The 17,908-nt window shown below is 45.4% G+C and overlaps 1 protein-coding gene across 2 annotated transcripts in view; it reads right to left on the reverse strand.

Moving 5' to 3' along the window:
* Positions 1 to 17,908, reverse strand: part of LOC132830551 (syntaxin-1A-like) — a 234,073-nt gene that overhangs the window by 21,431 nt on the left and 194,734 nt on the right. The gene's annotated exons all lie outside the window — the stretch shown is intronic.

The following is a 17,908-nucleotide window of genomic DNA, read 5'->3' on the forward strand; positions in this document are numbered from 1 at the left end:
CAAGTGGCTGAGTGCATGGGAACTGGCAAGGAAGAAGACATAGTAACTGATAAATAGGGAATTCTATTCATGGCATTCCCCAAGGACTCAACACTCAGGGATCCTGATAATCACCCTCCAGAAATCTTAACCACAAGAGGTGCCCTCAAAGAATTCCTGAACATGGGCCTTGTTAAAACTTTGGATGAACAGCTTGTCCAAAATAGAATAAAAAGATTTAAAAGGTAAACAGAAGCATGAGCATCAGAGAGGGATTGTCCTGGGCAGATTATTTAACCCCTGACCAAACCACGGTAAACTATTAGAAATTTTGATCATTTAAAATGTGATGACTCAAACAACCATGCAAACAGATTAAGGAGTAAATACATCGAGTCATGGAGATAGACTGCACAGAAACAAATCCTTTGGGCCAACTCATCCACACCGACCAGACATCCTAATTAATCTAGCCCATTTTCCAGCATTTGGTTCATATCCCTGTAAACCCTTCCTATTCATATACCCATCCAGATGTCTTTTAAATGTTGTAACTGTACCAGCCTCCATCACTTGTCAAGTTCTTGGGAAGCTGTGATCAATCTTCAGTTTTAATTTTTGCCATGTGCTGAATAGTCTCAGTCAGGCCAGAGGCAGAGCTGATGCAGGTGGCCTCAATGCCTCTGCTAGGTAGAGCAAAGGTGGGAGCACTGACCACAGGGGTAAGGAAGGTTAACTCGGATTCTGGATCCCAATCACTACTGGGCACTGCTGAGTGTGATGCTTCAGAGAAGATAGGATTGAACAGAACTGTGATGCTCTTCAGGAGATTTGCTTGGCAACACTCATTGTCAAGTCTCAGATGGACAGAATGGCTCCTTGCTTGAGGTACCAAGGGTAGCAGCCACTGGGAGATATAGCCCAGTGTGATTCAATGGTCTCTTTGAGCACAGATGAGAGGATGGAAACGTAAATCAGAGGAGAACTACACGGTTTGAGAGATTGTTATGGATAGGGCTGAGATTCTAGCTGGACATCACAGAGGACCTGTGTCCAAAACAAACCGGTGTTGACACAATGGTCCAACATCAAGGTGTTGACAAAAGCATTTTGTGGCATGTAGAGGAAGTAGTAAATTGCTGCACATTTTTGCTGGTTTGTTGTCAGCATCACAAAGTCTGAAGCTGTCAGTTGCCCAGTGCCTTGGAAGAAATTGCTGTAGTTTCTCGATTAAAAGGAATTAAACTCACTGCAGAAAGATAAACCTGGCACCTAATGACCTAAGGACTCATTTTAATGAGGAGTTTAATGGTCCTGTAATGCCACTCAAGTTCTGAAGGAAGGAAGCAGCTGAAACTAAAGAGTCTCACCCCTTGAGGCAGGAAATTGTTCCAGGAACTATTTCAAATTTTAAAATTCTTGTAACTTTTCTTTCTCTCCTTTTATCTTTCTTGTCTTCCAGTCTTTATTTCTCCATTTATATTTAATTTGACCAATTCACTTTCCCTCTCTCTCCATCAGCTCTCTTTCTTTCCCCACCCTTCAATTTCAACAGTTGAAGAGAGAAATTGTTGATCTTTGCCTTCATCGATATCTCAGATGTCCTCCTGACCTCACTACACAACTCTCAGCTGACATTTCCAACAAGATGTGGCTCAACACATTTCTACGTGGAAGGATGAGGAAACAAATCATAGAATCAAAGAGAGTCAGAAGAGGGCCTTCAGTCTATCGAGTCAGCACTGAAAAAAATTTACCCTAAATCTACACTCATTTCTATTTCCAGCACTTAGCCCATAGCCCTGAATATCATAACATTTCAAATGCTCATCCTAAACACTTTTATGCAAGTTGTGAGGTTACGTGCCTCAACTACTGTCCCAGAAAGTGCATCCCTGATTCCCATCTCCGTGAAAAGATATTTCCTCAAATCCCCTCTAAACCACTTGCCTTCACCCTAAAATTATGTCTCCTTATTATTGCCTTTTTAACGATAGGGAACAGCTGCTTTGTATTCACCCTGCCCATGCCCTTCATAAGCTTATACACCTCAATCAGGTCCCCTCTCAGCTTCCTCTGCTCCAAAGAAAAAGAGCTCATCCAGCCTCTCTTCATAGCTAAACTATGCCATCCCAGGCAACATGCTGGTGAATTTCCTCTGCAGCTCCACCATACAATTGCATCTTTCTACCATGATGCGACTAGAACTGTGGCCAAACCAAAGTTCTGTACACCTCCAACACAACCTCCCTATTTTATCATCAATGCCAGGACTGATAAAAGCAAGTGTTCTGTATGCTTTCTTCACTATCCTATTAACCTGTCCAGCCACCTTCAGGGATTTGAGGATAAGCACCCCAATATCCTCCTGTTACTCTGAGCTTTCCAATGTCTTGTTACTACTTCCAAAGTGCATCACCTCACACTTTTGAGGGTTAAATTCCATCTGATCTGCCCATCTGACTAACCCATTTACATCTTCCTGTAACCAAATACTTTCTTCCTCAATGTCAACCATCTGTCAATCTTCATGTCATCGCAAACGTATATCACAAATAATAAAGGACATTGCTCTGATCCCTGTGGTACACCACTGCACACTGGTTTCCAGTTACCCAAACAGCCTTCTACCACCACACTCTATCCCCTGTCAGTAAGCCAATTTTGGAGCCAATTTGCCAAATTACCTTGGACCCCTGCGCTTTTACCTTCATATCTCGACATGGTCCTGTCCCCTGAGTCCAAGAACTCCCCACGTACGTTCGGGCCACCGTCCACGCCCTCCACCTCCTCCATGATTTTCGTTTCTCCGGTCTCCAACGCCTTATCTTCACCATGAACATCCAGATCCTGTATGCCTCCATCCCCCATCACGAAGGACTCAAAGCCCTCCGCTTCTTCCTTTCCCGCCATACCAACCAGTACCCTTCCACTGACACCCTCCTTTGATTGACTGAACTGGTCCTCACTCTGAACAACTTCTCTTTCCAATTCTTCCACTTCCTCCAAACCAAAGGAGTAGCCATGGGCACCCGCATGGGCCCCAGCTATGCCTGCCTCTTTGTAGGATATGTGGAACAGTCCATTTTCCGGAGCTACACTGGCACCACCCCCCACCTTTTCCTCCACTACATCGATGACTGTATCAGCGCTGCCTCGTGCTCCCACGAGGAGGTTGAACAGTTCATCCACTTAACAACAACTTCCACCCCGACCTCAAATTTACCTGGACCGTCTCAGACTCTTCCTTCCCCTTTCTAGACCTCTCCATTTCTATCTCGGGCGACCGAATCAACATGGACATTTACTATAAACCGACCGACTCCCACAGCTACCTAGACTACACCTCCTCCCAACCTGCCCCCTGTAAAAACGCCATCCCATATTCCCAATTCCTTAGTCTCCGCCGCATCTGCTCCCAGGAGGACCAGTTCCGATACCGTACAATCCAGATGGCCTCCTTCTTCAAAGACCGCAACTCCCCCCCAGACGTGATCGACAGTGCTCTCCACCACAACTCCTCCACTTCCCGCTCCTCCGCCCTTGAGCCCTGCCCCTCCAATCACCACCAGGACAGAACCCCACTGGTCCTCACCTACCATCCCACCAATCTCCATATACATTGTATCATCTGTTGTCATTTCCGCCACCTCCAAACGGACCCCACCACCAGGGACATATTTCCCTCCCCTCCCCTATCAGCGTTCCGAAAAGACCACTCCCTCTGTGACTCCTTCGTCAGGTCCACACCTCCCACCAACCCAACCTCCACTTCCAGCACCTTCCCCTGCAACTGCAAGAAATGCAAAACTTGCGCCCACACCTCCCCCCCTTACTTCCCTCCAAGGCCCCAAGGGATTAGATTAGATTAGACTTACAGTGTGGAAACAGGCCCTTCGGCCCAACAAGTCCACACCGACCCGCCGAAGCGCAACCCACCCATACCCCTACATTTACGCCTTACCTAACACTACGGGCAATTTAGCTTGGCCAATTCACCTGACCCGCACATCTTTGTGACTGTGGGAGGAAACCGGAGCACCCGGAGGAAACCCACGCAGACACGGGGAGAACGTGCAAACTCCACACAGTCAGTCGCCTGAGTCGGGAATTGAACCCGGGTCTACAGACGCTGTGAGGCAGCAGTGCTAACCACTGTGCCACCGTGCCGCCCAAATTCTTCCATATCTGCCATAAATTCACTTGCACCTCCACACACATCTTTTACTGCATCTGCTGCATCCAATGTGGCCTCCTCTATATTGGGGAGACAGGCAGCCTACTTGCGGAACGTTTCAGGGAACACCTCTGGGACACCCGGACCAACCAACCCAACTATCCCGTGGCTCAACACTTCAACTCCCTCTCCCACTCCACCAAGGACATGCAGGTCCTTGCACTCCTCCATCGCCAGACCATGGCAACATGACGGCTGGAGGAAGAGCGCCTCATCTTCCGCCTAGGAACCCTTCAACCACAAGGGATGAACCCAGATTTCTCCAGTTTCCTCATTTCCCCTCCCCCCACCTTGTCTCAGTTCCAACCCTCTAACTCAGCACCACTTTCCTAACCTGCAATTTCTTCCTGGCCTCTCTGCTCCCACTCCCACTCCGGCCTATCACCCTCACCTTATCACCCTCACCATAACCTCCTTCCACCTATCGCATTTCCAACACTCCTCCCCCAAGTCCCTCCTCCCTACCTTTTATCTCAGCCTGCTCGGCACACTTTCCTCATTCCTGAAGAAGGGCTCATGCCTGAAACGTCGATTCTCCTGCTCCTTGGATGCTGCCTGACCTGCTGCGCTTTTCCAGCAACACATAGTGGGTGGCACGGTGGCACAGTGGTTAGCACTGCTGCCTCACACTGCCAGAGACCCGGGTTCAATTCCCTCCTCAGGCGACTGACTGTGTGGAGTTTGCATGTTCTCCCCGTGTCTGCGTGTGTTTCCTCCGGGGTGCTCTGCTTTCCTCCCACAGTCCAAAGATATACGGGTCAGGTGAATTGGCCATGCTAAATTGCCCGTAGTGTTAGGTAAGAGGTAAATGTAGGGGTATGGGTGGGTTGCGCTTCGGCGGGTTGATGTGGACTTGTTGGGCCAAAGGGCCTGTTTCCACACTGTAAGTAATCTAATCTAATCTAATCATTTTCAGCTTTTACCTTCTTTATCAGTCTCAACTGCATTACCTCATGTACACATCTGATCACCTTCTTGAAAAATTCAAACAAATTTGTTAGGCATGACCTCCCTCTGATAAAGCCATGCTGACTATCCCTATCAAATTTTGCCTCACAAATGGAGATTAATTCTCTCCTTCAGAATTTTTTCCAATAGACTCCCTACCAAAGATGAGACAGTCACTGGTCTGTAATTCCCAGTTTATTTCTACCACCCTTCTTGAAAAGTAGAGCCATGTGGTTTGTCCTATAGCTCTATGCCATCTCCCCTGTGGCCTGAGCGGAATTAAATTAGGCAAAAGCAGCATGTTGGGAGGTGACCCACTTCAACAAATATTCAATTTCTGGCAGTGCATTCAGTATCGATACTTTGTCACAGGGTGTCACCCAGTAAAGCTGAAAACACATCAGGCAAAACAGCAGGGACCCAGCAATTTGTTTGAACAAAATTCAATAACTTCCAAATCAAAATTAATTAAGGAAAGAATCCCTAGATTTGCAGTTGTAAATTAGACCATTCACACTGAGGTCAAATAAATTGTCCCTTTGAAAATTAAGCATCAATGATTAAACAAAAACAGATAACCTCCAAATTCATTGACAAACCTGATTGCAGCTTAGGGAAACCAGCCTCAAACACATCCCGAAACTAACCCCCCAAATGCACCGAGAGACCCGCTCTAAACTCAGTGAAAGATCGGCCCCAAACTCACTGAGAGTCTGGGCCCAAACTACCCGAGAGTCCGTCCCGAATAAATGTGGATCAGGATCGAAAGAAGCCGATAAAGCTAAGTTTTGAACATTTTTTTTAACCTCACTTGTGGGGTCAGAAGGAACAGCCATGTGCAGTTGAGCCCTCCACTGAAAGCCTAGGCCTTCATGGCTGTGATCTTGTTTCTATCTCCAGTCATGGTGGACTTATTGAACACTCATCTGTTGTCAGATGGTGGCTTCTGTGCCCTGTTTTCCACAGCTTCCAGGCATTTAAAATAAAATTAACCTATGTTTCTAATCAACCTGTTCAGAGGTGTTATTATACACCATTACAGCAGGTGGGACTCGAATCTGGGCCTCCCAGTCCATGTGTAGGGTTGCTACCTCTGCACCAAAGAGCCCTTTTTCCTCAGATTTTAATAAGGCCTTTTCATTCAAATAGGTTGGAGCTCAGTCTCCTACAGGTGGGTCAGCATCAGAATTGCTTCTTGTTGAAACCTACAGGAAATTTAAACCCGGGAGCACGTGTTCTCTTCGATTTCAGCTCTTCAATCAGCAATTGTCACTTATTCAACCTCTGTGTGCTGCAGATGAAGAGACTGCTGACAATCATTGTACACTGAGCTTTCATCATGTTTAGATGCACATTTACAATTAAATTCACACGTGTACACAACTGATGCACGTCACTCCAATACACCCATGGGTTGGTCTCAGTATAAATTCTGTACTACAGTACTGGTCCAATCAAACCAAAGGCTTTCGTTCTTCTCTTTTTTTTACAAGGTGAGCTCCAGAGAGTTGCAATGCTGTCGAGACAAATTCCAAATTTAGAACTCTCATGTTCCAATTGATTGAATTTTATTGCTTCAGTTCTAATTCCCCTTGGGTACTTCAGGAGCTGCCCAATTGGTAACTGGCCTGTTACCTTTGTTAAAAATAACCTGTGCAAAGCAATATTTCCTGATATTTTGAAATGTCTCAGACTCTCTCATGCCCTGATTCAGCCAGAGTCCCAGATTTCTACAGTGATCAAAACTAATTTACAACTCGGTCTCCTTACTCACTGAACAGCTCTTCACTGAACATCGCATCCCCCTTCCTCCCCTGTGACCTTTACTATCCCTGAGACCTCTCAGTATTACATTAATTTTAGGGGAGGAATCATCAGTAAAGTTTTCAAATGGAAGTCGACACAGTGTCTAATTCCAGCTCTATCACCAATACATACTAGCTAGCACAAGACACACGTATCCAGGGTTCTGGGGCAGGTCTGAACCCTCCAAGTATAACAACAGAGTCAGACATGCTCAGAATAAAGTTCTGGAACTGGAACCCAATACCTGACTTGCACTTATAAGTGATGCTACCAGGGGATCTGACATCTTAACCAAAGATAGGGAGACATTTAGTAAGTACAGTAAATAAAGAGTAGTAGTTTGTGTGAACGAAACTTAGAATGTCAATGCTTGTGGACATGACTCACAAATGTTCATTTGTGAATTGTACCACTAACTCTGATACCTACCAGGAGGATAGGTTTGGGTGGACTGCCCTGGAGTTGTCTCTGACACCGGAGATACCTCGGTCTTGTTGAATTTACGGCGAACTTGGAAATCCTTTAATTCATTTCCCTGGCCATTACCCTTCTCCACGTCTGGCTTTATTTTCCTGTGGAGTTGTCTCCAGTCCAATGGAGTACAAAACCAGGGTGTTGACATTTTCAGGTGATGTTTGTCCAACGAGGGAACCCTGATGGGAAAACTCTGTCCGCTTGCAAACAGCCCAGTAATTCAGCTGAGGATCCAGAACCAACTGACATAACCACACCCTTTAATGTTCCAGCAGCCAATGCACCTAATATGGGCCAGTCACGTTACAAGCAGAAGTTCACTATTAAAATATTCTGCAAACGCACTGAATTAGGAAACATTCAATATAAGCAGAGGAATTACTCTGAGTCTATCTGTTGGTGATGCTCACTGTGTTGATTTTATTAGCTCTGAAACACCCACAACTTTGAACTTGAGTCTGATTCTATTTATACCAACTTTGCTCTGCATGGCCTTAGATACCCTGCAAAGCTCTGCACTCCATGTGTACACTACACTGCTCCAAAAGGCCATGGCTACAATGAACTGCTCCACATAGCCCCCGGTACACTGCTCCCTGAGACCTGCATATATTGCACCATTTCATAATGCAGCAACTTTGCTTTTTTGCCACAGCAGAAACGGAGACTGCAGACTGTGAAGCTGCATATTTCTGCTCATAAGCATTTTCGTATATTATAAATTCCCTGTCCCTCCTAAAGTGAATAGGAAACCAGACACCGAAATAAGTACATAGAAGTAAGTGTTGGTCTAATACAGAGTACTCAGTGTAGCCATAAGCAGAACAGTATATTGGCCACTGCAGTCCACGGGTTGATCATAGATTTCACCAGCGTGATAATAAATTCCAGCTAATCCATCAGGTTTATCCAGAATAGACACAGCCCCGAGGGAATTCTTAAACAGACATGAAAACCAAATTAGTGAGCTCCCAACTTGAATTTTCTATTCAAATCTTCTCACACAGGTAAGGTAACACAGCTGCAAGTCAAAGCCAAGTAGCACAATTCAGTGTGTGCCGCAAACCACTTAACTGGTGAACATAAACTTAACTGGGTTGAGGAGGAAATTCCTCTCTACCCAGTATGACCAGTCCACACCTACGAGTTACTTTGTATAACTACATTGCCTGTAAAGTGCCATGGCAATATGTTAAGTCGATAAAATCAGATGGGCAAGCTTGCAATGGCAATTGCTTCCTGCACCTTGTATTTGTTCAAATCGCCTGGAAACTCTGACGAGCTGAAGGCTCCCACCACTGGCTTTCTGTCTGCCCTGTTCCACCAGACACCCTTGCTGCATTCCTGCAAAAATCCAAGATTAATATGTCCCAACAACTGAACAATATACTTAAGACAATTCTCTGTTACCATGCATATCCGAGAGAAGCAAACGATAGGAGAATGACTGCTCTATCAATCTTCATTACCCACATCCCCTCAAACCAAATGCACTCATTTTGGAGGAGGCAACATAGGCAGAGTGACAGGATGTCCAGCTGCATTGACAGTAGTTCTAGCCTGATTGGGGCATCATCACATAAAAAATACTTTACAAGAAAGAACTGAATGATTGAATGAACAGCATGGTGTGAGCTGGTTGAACATTGAAAGAACCTGGTTCATGTAATACCTGTGCAAGTTCTGACTCACAATCCAATTTGGATTTACCCCACACATGCCTTTTTCATAACGGATTTACGTTATTGGAGCTGGAGGTCAGCAGCAACTAAATAGTTTAGTGGAGGCAGGATTGTTACACTTGCCGATGAGGCTCAGTAAGAACCTGAGGTGAAGGCAAGAAACCCGATATATTCCAAGAGACAGCCAGGGGCCGGCTTTGGTCTTGGAGGCTAGGGAAGGGTCAGCACTCCAGACCAGTGAGATTGATTGTTGTCATATGTACCGAGATACAGTGAATGGTGTTGTTCTACATGCTCTACGATACAAAGTACATTAGGGTAGCAGAACAGAGTCCTGAAGGGGACAGATTCCTGAAGAAGGGCTCATGCCCGAAACATCGAATCTCCTGCTCCTTGGATGCTGCCTGACCTGCTGCACTTTTCCAGCAACACATTTTCAGCTCTGATCTCCAGCATCTGCAGACCTCACTTTCTCCTAGCAGAACAGAGTGCAGAGTACAGTGCTACAGCCACAAGCAAGGTGCAGAGAGAAAGGTCAACATTAACGTTTGAGAGGTCTGTTCAAAAACTAGGAGAAAGTGAGGACTGTGGATACTGGAGAGTCAGTCAAAAAGTATGGCACTAGAAAAGCACAGCCGGTCAGACAGCATCTGAGGAGCAGGAGAGTTGATGTTTCGGGCATAAGCCTTTCATCAGGAATTTTGTGAGGGAAATGGGGCTGAGAGATAAATTGGAGGATGCGGGTGGGGCTTGGGGTGGGGGCTGATGGTGATAGATCAGAGGGGGAAGGTGGAGCAGACAGATGGGAAGGAAGATGGACAGATAGGACAGTTCAAGGGGACAGTGCCGAGTTGGAGGGCTGGATCTGGGATAAGGTGGGGGAGGGGAGATTAGGAAACTAGTGAAGTCGATGTCGATGCCGTATGGTTGGAGGGTCCCAAGGCGGAAAATGAGGCGTTCTTCCTCCATACATTCGGTGGCGAGGATTTGGGGGTGAAGGAGGCCCAGCATTTGAATGTCCTTGGCAGAATGGGAAGGGGAGTTGAAGTGGTCTGCCACAGGACGGGGAGGTCGTTTGGTGCATGTGTCCCAGAGATGTCCCCTGAAACATTCCGTGAGTTGGCGTCCTGTCTCCCCAATGAAGAGGAGACCACATCAAGAGCTATAGACTCAGTAGACAAGGTATTTGGAATTGCAGGAAAATCTCTGCTGCCTGTGAAAGGATCCTTTGGGGCCCTAGATGGAGGTGAGGGGGGAGGTATGCGCTCAGGTTTTGTACCTCTTGCTGCGGCAATGGGAAAGTGCTGGGAGTGGAGGATAGTGGTAGTGGGTGTGGGCCTAACAAGGCAGTCACATAGGGAATGGTCGCTGTAGAATGCAGATAGGGGTGGAGAGGGAAATCCATCCCTGGTGGTGGGGTCTGACTGTAGGTGACAGAAATGGCGGAGGATAATGCACACAAATCTGGAGATTACTGGGGTGGAAGGTGAGGACCATGGGAGTTCTGTCCTTGTTGCGGTTGGAGGGGTGGGGCTCAAGAGTGGAGGTGCAGGAAGTGGAGGAGATGTGCTGGAGGGCATTGTGGACCACATGGGAGGGGAAATTGTGCTCCTTGAAATAGGAGGCCATCTGGGATGTTCTGGAGTGAAATTGTTCCTCCTGGGAGCAGATACGGCAGAGGCAGAGGAATTGGGAGCAAGTGATCACATTTTTACATGAGGCGGGGCGAGAGGATGTGTAGTCCAGGTAGCTGTGGGAGTCAGTAGACTTGAAATAGATGTCCATGCTGAGTCATTGTCTGGAGATGGAGATGGACAGGAAGGGGAGGGAGGTGTCTCAGATGGTCTGGGTGAACCTAAGGTCAGGGTAGAAGGTATTCGTGAAGTTGATGAACTGTTCAACCTCCTCATTGGAGCATGAAGTGATGCCGATACAATCATTGATGTAGCAGATGGTGCCAACATAGCTGCAGAAGATGAACTGTTCCACATGCCTGATGAAAAGACAGGCACAGCAGGGGCTCATATGGGTACCCATGGCTACCCCTTTGGTCTGAAGGTAGTGGGAGGATTCGAAAGAGAAGATGTTGAGGATGTGGACCAATTCTGCCAACTGATTGAGTGTGTCGGTGGAGGGGTACTGGTTGGGTTGGTAGGAGAGGTGGAAATGGAGGGCTTGGAGGCTTTCGCCATGGCAGATGGTTGTGTATAGGGACTGGATGTCCATGGTGAAGATGAGGAATTGAGGGCCAGGGAAATGAAAGTCATGGAGGAGGTAGAGGGTGTGGATGTGTCCCGAATGTAAGTGGGGAGATCCTGGGCTAAGTGGGACAGGATGGTGTTGAGATAGGAGAGATCTCCTCCCAACCTCTTGTGTAAATACACGATCCTTTACTCCCAATTCCTCTGCCTCTGTCGCACATGCTACTAGGAGGAGCAATTCCATACTAGGACATCTCAGAGGGCCTCCAATTTCAACTGCAATTTCCCCTCCCAGGTGATCAAAAATGCCCTCCAGCTCATCTCCTCCACTTCCACCTTGAACCCCACCTCTCAACTAAACAAGGATAGAACCACCACTGGTCCTCACCTTCCACCCCACTAATCTCTGAATACAGCGCATTATACCCCACCATTTCTGCCACCTACAATCAGATCTCACCACCATAAATGTACTTCCCTCCCCACCCCTATCTGCGTTCTGCAGAGACCATTCCCTCCGTAACTCCCTCATCAGGTCCATACTCCTCACTAACCAACCCTCCGTACCCAGCACCTTACCTTGTCACCACAAGAGCTGTAAAACTTACGCCCTCGCCTCCCCCCTCACCCCCATCCAAAGCCCCAAAGGATCTTTTCACATCCGGCAGAGATTTTCCTGCACGTCCACCCACCTCATCTACTATGTCTGTTGCTCTCGATGTGGTCTCCTGTGCATTGGGGAGACAGGATGCCAACTCATGGAGCATTTCAGTGAACATCTCTGGGACACATGCACCAAACAATCCCATCGCCCTGTGGCTGACCACTTCAACTCCCCCTCCGCTACTCTCCAAGAACATGCAAATTCTGGGCCTCCTCCACCACCAAATCCAAGCCACCCAACACCTGGAAGAAGAACGCCTAATCTTCCACTGAGGACCCTTCAACCATATGGCATTCATATTGACTTCACTAGTTTCCAAATCTCCCCTCCCCTCATCTCATCCCAGATCCAACCCCCAACTCAGCACCGCCATCTTGACCTGTCCTACCTGTCCATTTTCCTTCCCACCTACCCGCTTCACCCACCCCACCAACCTATCACCATCACCCCCCACCTGCATCTACCTATCACCTTCCCAGCTACTTTCCCCATGCCCCACTTGCACCCTGTGATTTATGTCTCAGCTTCCATTCACCATTACCCTCTGACTTTTGTTATCAAATCAATTCCCAATTCATCTGTCAACTATTCCACAAGTATTGCACTTCCTTAGGAGTCTTGCATGACAAACTTAGTCAAATGCACTTTGAAAATCCAAACAAATTGCATCTATTAGATTTTTCGAGCTGACTAGTTTAGTTTCTCTGCCAGTGGGTTGATGAGATAAGAACCATTCCTTCTGAAACCATGTTGACTGCTGCCTGAAGAGCTGAGTTCTTTAAAAATGTATTCCTTGCCGGCTGCAGAAGGCCTTCAAACAATCTTACCAGCATAAATGTTAGACTAACAGGCCTTTAATCATTCGGTCCATGCTTTCTGAAAACTGACACTGCAATCCTGGTGGATTTCTTCAGTATTTATGGCACTCTGAAAAAATATCAACCAAAGCATCATTAATTTTCTGCTTCAGTTCTTTGAAGATTTTAGGATGTTTCTTATATGTCCTGGACCCATGTGGATACTTAATTGGTCTAGTTTCTTTACAACTTATACTCCACTAACTACTTCCCTTGTTATAAATCACACAACCTCTGTGATTAGGAATTGTCTGGCTCTCCTTTGTGAAAACTGATATGTCTTTGCTACACCCTGATCATCTAGAATAGCATTACCCAATTCATCATGTTCTTTGACCTTCTTTCTAATATTAACACAGTTATGAAACACTTTTTTTAAGATCCTTTGTCTGGATTGGTCACTCTTTTTTTTATGATTATAATTTTATTCATTGGTATTGCCTTAGCCTTGTGTCCAGCTTCAAAACGTATGTTCCCAAGATCGTGTCCCTCCACAATAATCGGCTCAAGTTGCTCTCACTCATTTGTTCATCTTAGAGTCATAGAGATGTACAGCATGGAAACAGACTCTTCGGTCCAACCTGTCTATCCCAACCCAATCTAGTCCCACCTGCCAGCACCCAGCCCATATCCCTCCAAACCCTTCCTATTCATACACCCATCCAAATGTCTCTTAAATGTTGCAATTGTACTTGCCTCCACCACATCCTCTGGCAGCTCATTCCATACACATACCACCCTCTGCGTGAAAAAGTTGTCCCTTAGGTCTCTTTTATATCTTTCCCCTCTCACTCCAAACCTATGCCCTTTAATTCTGGACTCCCTGATTCCAGGGAAAAGACTTTGTCTATTTATCCTATCCATGCCTCTAATAATTTTGTAAACCTCTATAAGGTCACCCCTCAGCCTCTGAAGCTCCAGAGAAAACAGCCCCAGCCTGTTCAGCCTCTCCTTGTAGCTCTGGCAATATCCTTGTAAATCTTTCCTGAACCCTTTCAAGTTTCACAACATCTCTCCGATAGGAAGGAGAGCAATATTCCAACAGTGGCCTAACCAATGTCCTGTACAGCCGCAACATGACATCCCAACTCCTGTACTCAATACTCTGACCAATAAAGGAAAGCATACCAAACACCTTCACTATCCTATCTACTTGCGACTCCACTTCCAAGGAGCTATGAACCTGCACTCTGAGGTCTCTTTGTTCAACAACATTCCCAAGGACATTACCATTAAGTGTATAAGTCCTGCTAAGATTTGCTTTCCCAAAATGCAGCACCTCACATTTATCTGAATTAAACACCATCTGCCACTTCTCAGCCCATTGGCCCATCTGGTCCAGATCCTGTTGTAATCTGAGATAACCCTCTTCGCTGTCCATGACACCTCCAATTTTGGTGTCATCTGCAAACTTACTGACTGTACCTCTTATGCTCACATCCAAATCATTTATGTAAATGACAAAAAGTAGAGGGCCCAGCACCGATCCTTGTGACACTCCACTGGTCAAGGCTTCCTTTATATTACAGAGTTTTCTAGTGGGCTCTACCATAAGTTGCTCCAAATAGCCAATTCTAAGACATTCCACAAAGTCCTTTTTTTGCAATCCTCTACCAACCTGATTTTCCCAATCCACCTGTATATTGGGAGACTCAATGATCACTGTAGCTTTGCCTCTCCTACACATCTTTTCTATCTCCTGGTATATCTTGCACCCCAGTTCCTGACTACTGTTTGGAAGCCTATACATAACTCCAGCTATGGTTTCTTTACCGTTGTGGCTCCTCAATTCTACCCACACAGATTCTACGCCATCTGACCGTACTTCATTTCTTACTATCGATTTAAGTTAATTTATTACTAACAAGGCAACCCCAACCTCTGCCCATCTGCATATCCTTGACTATTCAGCTCCCAAACCTGATCCCCTTGCAGCCATGTCTCAGTAATTTGCACTATGTCATACCTGTCAAATTCGATCTGTGCCATAAGCTCGTTTACTTCATTATACAGTGTGCATTCAGATATAACACCTTCAGCCCTGTATTAACCATCTCTTTTCTCATTGTCATGTGTTAGTCCAGTGTGCTTGAAGTTTGATTGCTAACCTTTTCCATTCATTCTGTCCTTGGGGCGGCACAGTGGTTAGCACTGCTGCCTCACAGCGTCAGAAACCCGAGTTCAATTCCCGCCTCAGGCGACCGACTGTGTGGAGTTTCCTCCGGGTGCTCCAGTTTCCTCCCACAGTCCAAAGATGTGTGGGTCAGGTGAATTGGCCATGCTAAATTGCCTGTAGTGTTAGGTAAGGGGTAATGCAGGGGTATGGGTGGGTTGCGCTTCGGCGGGTCGGTGTGGACTTGTTGGGCCGAAGGGCCTGTTTCCACACTGTAAGTAATCTAATCTAATCTATTTGTGTCTCTGCTGGACAACTCTCCTGAGTTCTGCATTCTATCTGAAGTGGAGGTTATAGTGAATGATCTACTCATTTAATAATGTACAGACACAACGGAAGAAGCCACTGCTGATCACAAACACGATCTAATGCAACGACCTGACAGATGAACCTGAAGCTGATCAAGAAAAAATTGTAATTCAAGATGCCTGAAATCAAATTATACCGACAGCAAAAAATCTTTGCCTGGATTCCAAAATAATGACAGCTACAGCAACAATGCAGTGATAAATAGATGTAAAAACAATGCAACAATTTTCTGATGACAACTATTCAGCAAAATTCTTGTGCAATTTGTCAACCAATAACTGAGCTCATTGCAGTAGTGCTAAGACATTGACTAAGAAACAGTGTTCATTAAAATCAAGTAACTAGAGATGGTTATACCAGTGCCGAAATACAATCTTGTCACTGATGGTATCACCCTGCAATGCAACACCAATGAGGCACGACTTGGAACAACCCTAACGTAAAGAAGGCAACCGATTGAATTTTCATCCTGGGTGTTATTCCAAATGGCAAGATGGTACAGTCCGATTAATAAAGTGTCTACTGGAAGGGAACAAAGTGACAGCTGAGTCCAGTCACAAACCAGTTCAAAGCATTTTTTTCAAGTCCCTACTATCTGCTCCAACCTGCCTGTCATGAATGTTATTGCAGTTACAGAGATACCATCTGGATGTACGATACAAGCAAATCTCTCAGCAAAATTGTACATTATTGACATGGTCTTGAGAGTAGCACTCCCTGTGAAGTAAATAGGGGATACCTAATCTTCCAGATCGAACATGAAGCAACTGAGAAACACATCCTGGAAGTCATTAAGCCAGCAGAAACATTGACTCTATCAAACAAATGCCTTGTTCAAATCTAGCAAACTACCCAACAAGATGCAACTCTCCAAATGTTCAGGAAATAGTGATGAAAGGATAACCTGAAAGAATCAAGGACACTTCTGCCACCACAATTGTGTATATGAGACACCTGAAAATGAACAGAAAGCTGAAGCTAAGAGATTTAATGAAGGAAATAGAGTTTTTAAGGGAGTTTAGAAGAGAGATGTTAAAGTGCATCCATTCAAGGCATGAAATAATGTGAGTTGAGTCTGATGAAGGCAAGAAAAGTGCTCTGTTGGCCAATCATGAGCAACAAAATAATAGATCATATCAACTGGCACAGTGCTTCTAATGAGTACAAAGCTAAGCAATTTACAGAGCTGTTGGTGACACATGACATTCCAGAAAGACCCTGAATGAAGCTGGGAGTAAATCTCTTCACACTCACAGGAACTGATTACCTTGTCACCAAAGACTACTACTTTGATGTAAACCAGCTAACCAGAATAACTACTGGTGAGATTACAGAATTCAGGCCTCAGCTGCACACTGTTGCCAATCAAATGGAACAACTGAGACAGCAGTGAAAATCACTAAAGGAATAGTAAAGTAACCAAGCAAATCTAATAGGTATTTAAGGCATCTTCTAGTGGAAAAACATACTGAAAGAATGGAAAAAACTAACATCACATCACATTCAAACTACTCTTAGAGTCGGGAAAAAAGCTACTGAATCCAGGATAACAGGCAGACAGGACCGATTAACACCCGAATGTACGAATATTAAACAAACACACTCCATTTTTAAAATATTTTCTCTCTCTCTGAGGCTTACATCAGTCATTGTGTAAATAATCCTTTGTCCTTTGAAGATCAGCTGGACCCAGCAACATTAGTCAAAAATAGCTTAAGACTAAATAAATACATGTTCTAAAATCTCTAAAGCAGCTACAAAGTTAGTGGGAAATAACTGTTAGCCATGGTACCGGTATATGGACTGAATTGGGAGGAGGGGCTACAACTTCGATTCATTTTGTTTGTGTTCATTTTTTTTGGCTGGAAATAAAACCTAATATTTGGAATTGTCTGTTAACCTGAACATGATGCTCCCCGAACTGGACAATGACCAGTTTCAGGTCTCCAGTGTGCACTCTGGAGAGTGTAACAGTCACTTTCGTGAGGGTGCTTTGATCGGATACAGTGAAGAACAGATGAATGCGTGGCCTACTAGTTAGACAGCAACTGGGGAGAGACACCTAAGGGCTGTATGTACCAGGGAGGGTCAGCCATGCCAGCAATGTGCCATGAGCAGACTGACTTTGTGGCTGTTGTGCCATTACTTTGCTGGTGAGGGGCACTGCCAAGTTGCCAATGCTTGTCAGGTGCACAGTAGACTTTTAAAGATCGCAAGAGCACTAGGGACACTGGTCTTTTGGCAGATATCCACAGATTGACGAGTTATTCCAGGCGCAACACATGGCAAGATGGGGCAACAATTGGACAAGAGCAACTCCATAGGCCGGGATGGATTATTAATGAAACAATTTTGGCAATATACACTAAGAAGTCTCCTAGGCCTCACGCAAAAAAAACCCTTCAATGTAACTGAGACTCGGCCAAAAAAAAAATTCAAAAGATCCTGCAAAATATATACAAAGAACTGGAGATGCTGGAAATCTAAAATAAAAACAGGAAGTGCTTTGGAAAGTAGGTTGGGTAGCATCCATGAAAATAAAACCAAAGCAAATATTTCAAGGCCAGTGACCATTTAT

The sequence above is a fragment of the Hemiscyllium ocellatum genome, chromosome 31, assembly GCF_020745735.1.
Source record: "Hemiscyllium ocellatum isolate sHemOce1 chromosome 31, sHemOce1.pat.X.cur, whole genome shotgun sequence".
In the NCBI taxonomy this organism is placed as follows: domain Eukaryota; kingdom Metazoa; phylum Chordata; class Chondrichthyes; order Orectolobiformes; family Hemiscylliidae; genus Hemiscyllium; species Hemiscyllium ocellatum.